This window comes from Temnothorax curvispinosus, unplaced genomic scaffold (assembly GCF_003070985.1).
Source record: "Temnothorax curvispinosus isolate PA1 unplaced genomic scaffold, ASM307098v1 QBEX01006295.1, whole genome shotgun sequence".
In the NCBI taxonomy this organism is placed as follows: domain Eukaryota; kingdom Metazoa; phylum Arthropoda; class Insecta; order Hymenoptera; family Formicidae; genus Temnothorax; species Temnothorax curvispinosus.
Window position 1 is genome coordinate 84,504 of NW_020216075.1, and position 6,388 is coordinate 90,891.

At 42.0% G+C, this 6,388-nt stretch overlaps 1 protein-coding gene across 2 annotated transcripts in view; it reads right to left on the reverse strand.

Annotated features, from left to right (window-relative positions):
* Positions 1-5,943, reverse strand: part of LOC112455641 (forkhead box protein P2-like) — an 88,745-nt gene extending 82,802 nt beyond the window's left edge. For both annotated transcript variants that reach the window (XM_025017678.1, XM_025017680.1), the window contains exon 1: positions 5,744-5,943. The gene's annotated coding sequence lies outside the window, so the exon portion shown is untranslated. The remainder of the gene's footprint in view (positions 1-5,743) is intronic.
* Between the last annotated feature and the right edge of the window lie 445 nt (positions 5,944-6,388).

Below are 6,388 nucleotides of genomic sequence, written 5' to 3' on the forward strand. Positions count from 1 at the left end.
TGTATATATATATATATATATATATATATATATATATATATATATAGATGTAAAAAATATATTATTTAATATTATAAATAGTGCAAACTCTTAATCCTTCTCTTGATTTCGATCCTTAGTTAAAGCATAGAGTTTGTATAGAATTAAACACACCGCGACGACTAATTATATTGTCGGTAACTTTCGGGAAATCGACAACGCGGTTCTCACGGTTCGTTAGAGACCTAGCGGAAGTTCTCGTCTCTCGTTACGAGAAATTCGGCGGAAAGAATCGAGGAAAGGATGGTAGAGAACCCTGACCAGAACGGCGCGGCGTCGTCGGTCGCGTCGCCGTGGCGGTGGCGGCGGCGTCGGCGACGCCTATATTGATTTTGGGACCCCGAGGAAAGCGTGTGGCGGACACGAGACGAAGGGGCGTAGCGAACGAATTTCTCTCTGTCAGAATGCGGCAAGGATAACTGAACAGCGTAGAAAGTTCGCGGTATCAAAAGCGATGCGTCTTACGAACGTAAAGTGGCAACGACGTATCGTTTCGAGTGCGGCGTTGTAATACCTTGTGGCATGCGCTGCAGCAACCGCTGTCGGTCGTTAACCGTATATATACACGATTAAAGATTTAAATCCCGCCGGTGATGGCATTGCCACGGCGCATCAATCGTCAAGAAGTCAATCTACTGCGAACAATCTTTATTTACATATTCATAAGCCGCGATGCGAAAATCTATAGGCTTATGCGTTTACGTATCCACAGAATTAATAAAGTTGCAACTATCTGAAATACAAACGTTAAAACATGCCGAGATAATCAATTTCTAGTAATTTATTTCTACCTTCATATAATCTCGTTAACAATATCTAACATAAATTCTCAATAACCTTAGAAAGCTCAAATAATTAGAAATCAATAAATAAAAGGAAAGAGCACAGAGCCATAACAAAATTTTCGGGTCGTAAATTCTTAATGCAACGAATACTAGTCTACATTGATATCGATCTTAATATACAATCCCTGGCTATATTATCAGACGTACTTTAGCTTTTTACAACTCATTGACTTCCCAGCACCAGCTTTATGATAACGTTCATCTATCAAACTATTGTTCTATTAGCATATAGTCATTTGTTTATGACGTATTAAAAAACTGTGTAAAAACAGGTAAAGAGAGAAGTGGAAAAGGAAATAATTACCACAAAAACTCAGCCGATTGATAATAATTTATGTCTAGATCGGTCTAGATTCATCACTCACAGATGCAGGAAGCAGTCCAAGCATGCATTAATAGTACCGTATGCCAAGGCGAATCAAAACTTTAATAATCGTCAAAGGTGGCATAATTAAATATTAAAAATATGTGTATTTTATGACTGCCTAAATAGTTAACAAGAATAAATAAATACACTCTCTAAATCTGAATCAGTGAATAGTCACTGATATCAGTGACTCATTGATTCAGCAATACTATTCACTGATTCAGATTTAGAAAGCATGATTATTACTATCAAATCTGTGTGTTTTATTATTCACCATTCCAAGATATTAAGTATTTTTTTTAGGCATATAAATATACAAATAGCTTTTTTCTCCTCCCAACCTGAATTCTATTGAAAAATTAAGGTGCGTCTAATAATATGGCCAGGGACTGTACATATATGTGCCAATGAGAAATATTCAAATTTTATTTTATTTGTATTTACTTAATTTTTTACACCATAAATATACAATCGAGAGATGCAAACGAGATATAATCATTTCCTAACATATTAATAGATCTCTAACGGAAAGAATTCTATGTATGCGGAAAAAAGCGAAAGTCCATTAACTCGGCGCGCGCGACTCGAAAAAATTAGTTGTATGTTAATATTTGCTTGAAAGCACGGGAGGGAGTATATAATTACCGGAGAAAAAAAAACGTTTCAATGAAATTCAAAAACGAGAAAAAGTAATGAAGAACTCGTTACGCAATCAGCGGCAAGCTCTAAGAAATTACGTTTTCAATGAACGTCCGTCTGTCCCGTTAAAATGTTTGATGAAAGACTTCGTAATATACGGCAAAAAACTCATCGAGGCGTTGCGTTCCTTCTCGCTATTTAAACGGGAAACGGGAAGGAAATACGCGCGTTTGTTTTTGCGCATCTGTAACAATAAATCACGTTCAAGCAACACAATGTTATGAGTATTATACACGCAATTTCGCGAATGACACGTTTAAATATGTTTCATGTCTCTTCGTACTTTATTGTATTATATAAATGTTGATTATATGAATTAAATATGTAGGTAGGTCGGATTTCGGTACGCGTGCTGGAACAAATTTCTTTGCGATGCAAATACTCGTGCAACCGCAATTAATTTTTATCGCTCCGTTGTCAAGGATATCATATCGCGAAGGAGACATTCACAATTAAGCATCGAGAGCATGGAATCAAGTCTCTGCGATAATATATTTAATAGATAGTATCCTTACAATTACGACAGATTTCTTGCGATGTTTTTACATAAAACGAACAAAATGACAGTAAAATATTGTTATAAAAATAATTTAAAAAAAATGTGTTATAAAATTGTGTAATAATCACGCGGTGCAGGCTTCTGGCATTCCTGCAAAATTAATGTCGCAAGATAAAGTTATAAAAAGCCGGATGTGACGAGCGAAATTAGCGTAACCTCTAACACTATCAGCCGATATAATTGTCGGAAACAGCATGATTCACAGACGTTTGCTCAATGCCGTCCTAATGTAATGCGGTGACAATTGGTCGCATAGTCGTGCAAGTGTATTATCAGCGTTCTTATCTCACATTGTATTTAAATGGTATTTACCTGTCATGTGCGTGTACAATATACGATGTCCGTACTTCGCAGATACGCAATAAACTTCGTGGTAATATATAGTAATACATAGACTTGACTGAATTTGAGAACGATCGTGAAAAGAAGCAATCATGTTATTTCACAGGCACAAAAATTTTCACAGGCAATTAAAAATCAAATAATAATAGTTCCATAATAGTTCTTACTTCTTGGCTATATATTCAATTATTTAGACATTATTTAAAAAATACGGGTCAAATATAATTTTAATCGTGGAAAACTCAGTCTAATGTCCATTTTTACCAATGCAGATTAACTTTTTAATCTCGGTTGAGATTATCCTTCTCTAATTTTAAAAATTAGAGAAAAAGAAAAAGCAACTTAAACCGAGATTAAAGTAGATCTGCATTGGTAGAAATAAACACGAATATAGAAGAAATATAAGTTTAAGATGAGTAGCGATCGCGAGTCTATTTTTACCTTCCCCTAATGACCCGGATTTTTTCCATTATCTTTTCCCCGCAAAGACAATGGCTCGGAAACGCATGTGCACACAGGTTAACGATAATCGTTCTCGGTACAATGAAGATCTTCGCGATATACGACGAGACCGAATCCTATTTACCTGTGCATCGAAAAACATAGTAAAAATGCAATCCTACCGCCTACGTAGGATACGATAGAGACGACGAGGAGGCTCATTTGGACTCTCGGTTCTATATTTACATCGACGACGAAACAATAGAGGAACACGCGTCCTTGCACGCGAGATAATAAAGAGTCCTGTGGTATTATACGATTACGTTATACATCCGTTTTGCGTTCGCGTGGAAAATTGAATGGAGTGAATTATTCATTTTCCGTAAGCGCCAATTAGCGTGTCGCGAAGAATAAATGTCACGGTAACGGAAAACGTCCGCGAAATCACGTTCACGCGGAATGTTTAACGCGACAGTATAAAGAAACGGTATTACGCGCGTTCGCAAGAGCCATTTATTGATTATTTACGTCGATGCCTCGCGACGTTTCTGCAAACGACAGCAAATTGCACACGTTTGTTAACATTCGTGCCCGTCAAAGACGATCGTGTCATAACGTATTACGTATTACGTATCATGTGCCGCGTGATTGCGATCAATAAATCGTTACACCTTATCCTAATTTTACTCGTAAGAAACTGACCAATCACAGTCGATTATTCTCCTCAAATTCGACTGCAATTGGTCTATTAATTTCTTACGACTTATGACTTGCGACTTACGACGCTACGATACGACCAATGTAGAACCGGCCTTAAGGTCTATCCAGACAAACTTGCATAGGTGCATAACCATATGCATAAAGAAACGGATTGGTCTATTTCCTTATGCACATGCATATGGACCAATCTATTCTCTTATGCTTTATCCACAAAAACTTGCATAAGCCGATAAACATAAGCATAAGAGAATTGATTGGTCCATATGCATGTGCATAAGGAAATAGACCAATCCGTTTCTTTATGCATATGGTTATGCACCTATGCAAGTTTGTCTGGATAAACCTTTGCACAGAAGTCTCAAGCCCCTTGCACAATGCTAGACAACAGGCAACGGCAATAGGAACAGGAAATAACAAAAAAATCGTTAATTATAACCTAAAAAATTCGAATGCTATGATTGGTTGGCAACAGGCAATAGACACAGAATTTCCAACGTGATGGAAACTCTGTGTCTATTGCCTGTGTCACTGTTTATTCTGCATTTATACATGATTTCTGATTTCTATTCCTTGTTCCTATTACCTGTTGTCTGACGTGCAAGGGGCTTCAAGTGTAGCACCTGGTCACAATTCTATTTTTGTCATTACGCAGAGTCATAAAGAATCTAACGTGGAAACAACTAGAAGCTTTTAGAGAACCTTTCGAGAGACGGTTCTTCAAATACTCCACGGGCGAGGACCTCGAAGAATTTCTGGATTCACATGAACCCGTGGCGAATTATCGTCGGCAAGTGTAAGGACGCTCTCCCCCGAGAGTACTTAACTTCGCGCGATCGGGCAACCTTCGACGACGCGCGTTACGTAAGCGATGCGGATGCTTACGTGCGAAAACCTGTTGTCGAACGCGCGTCCAGGGAAAACATCGCACGTGTGTGCGCTTGCCTTTCTAGAAAACGCGGCCACGCTCTTCGCGAAGAAATTCGCGTTTTACCATGCGAAGGAGTTATCCCGCCGAGCGAGACCGCGCGGACCGTGGCGTGTCGTTTTGCGATTTCCGAGGTGATAAATCTCGTTTTCATCGCGGTAAATAGCAAATCGGGACGCTCTAAGTAAGGATTACTTAGGATAACAACATTCCACGTTCCTCGATCCGAATTGCGGTATCAGATGTCGGATAGATGGAGCGATTGAAGGAGTTTTAAGCCTAAAATATGCAATGTATATCAGGATTTATGCCTTCGCGGAAAATTACTTCCCCATTATTCCGCATTTAACACGCATACATTTGTCCAATCGTGTCGCCAAATGTACGCACAAGAACATACAGATATTTGGAAATAATTCGATCTCGCAAACAACCGCAGGCAATTTTCGCGATTTGCTAAAAGTTTGTTTATGGAGTGAAGACAGGTGTCAGAGCGACGATTCTACGTCAATCTAATCGAGCTACGAATTTCCTGTCAAGCGGACATCTCCTTCGAACATAACTCCACATTGTAGCCGAGCGCTCGGAAGAGTGCGTCAAGGATCGCCCGCAGTGCGTGCGCTCGAAATCAATTTCGTCGCGCCATCGTCCGCGCAGGACGTCGTCGCGTCGTCGGCTCGATAAGAGCCGCCAGGCTGTGACAGTCGTTCTCACCGAGGTGGATTTGACAGCTGGGAGAGGCGCGCTCCGATATCGCACGCTCACGAGAGAACACACGAAGGATCAACATTCGCGGCGGTACTCACCACAGCCGGGGAAACTGGACCGCGTCTCGGGGCAGCTCGGGGGTTGGGGTTACTCCGTTTTTCCCCGATTCCTCCCTCGTGGAACGAGGCACCACTCCGTTTAAGTCCGGCGACACTTTATCAGGCGGTCGAACACAACACAACAGATCCGCAGGCACTTTATCACGAGCGACGCGGACGGCGGGGACGGACGCGCGGGAGGGGGGGGGGCACGTACGACGGCGTGGCGTGGCGCGGCGCGGCGCGGCGGTGTGGCGTTTTGACGTTTATCCGAACGACGCGGATGGCGAACGGGGAAACGACGCGGACCGGTGACGGCGGATGGGCGAGCGACGGACGGGACGACAACGCGTCCCCACAGGTTGAACTCACGCTCCCGACTGATCTCGCCCGCGCGCGCGCGACTCGGGCGATCCCGACCACGACGCCGCTCGTGGAAGCCGACCGAACCGCGCGCTCCGCTGCGGCGAACGTTGAATTTCGATCGGCGCGTGCTCGCTACGCACCGTGCGTAAACGCACAGCTGGAGCTGTGGCTGGAGCGAGCGAGCGCCTTGCGACGAGCGGAAGGGAAAAAAATAAACAATCACGCGAGAAGCTTCTCTCTCTCTCTCTCTCTGTCTCTCTCTCTCTCTCTCTCTCTCTC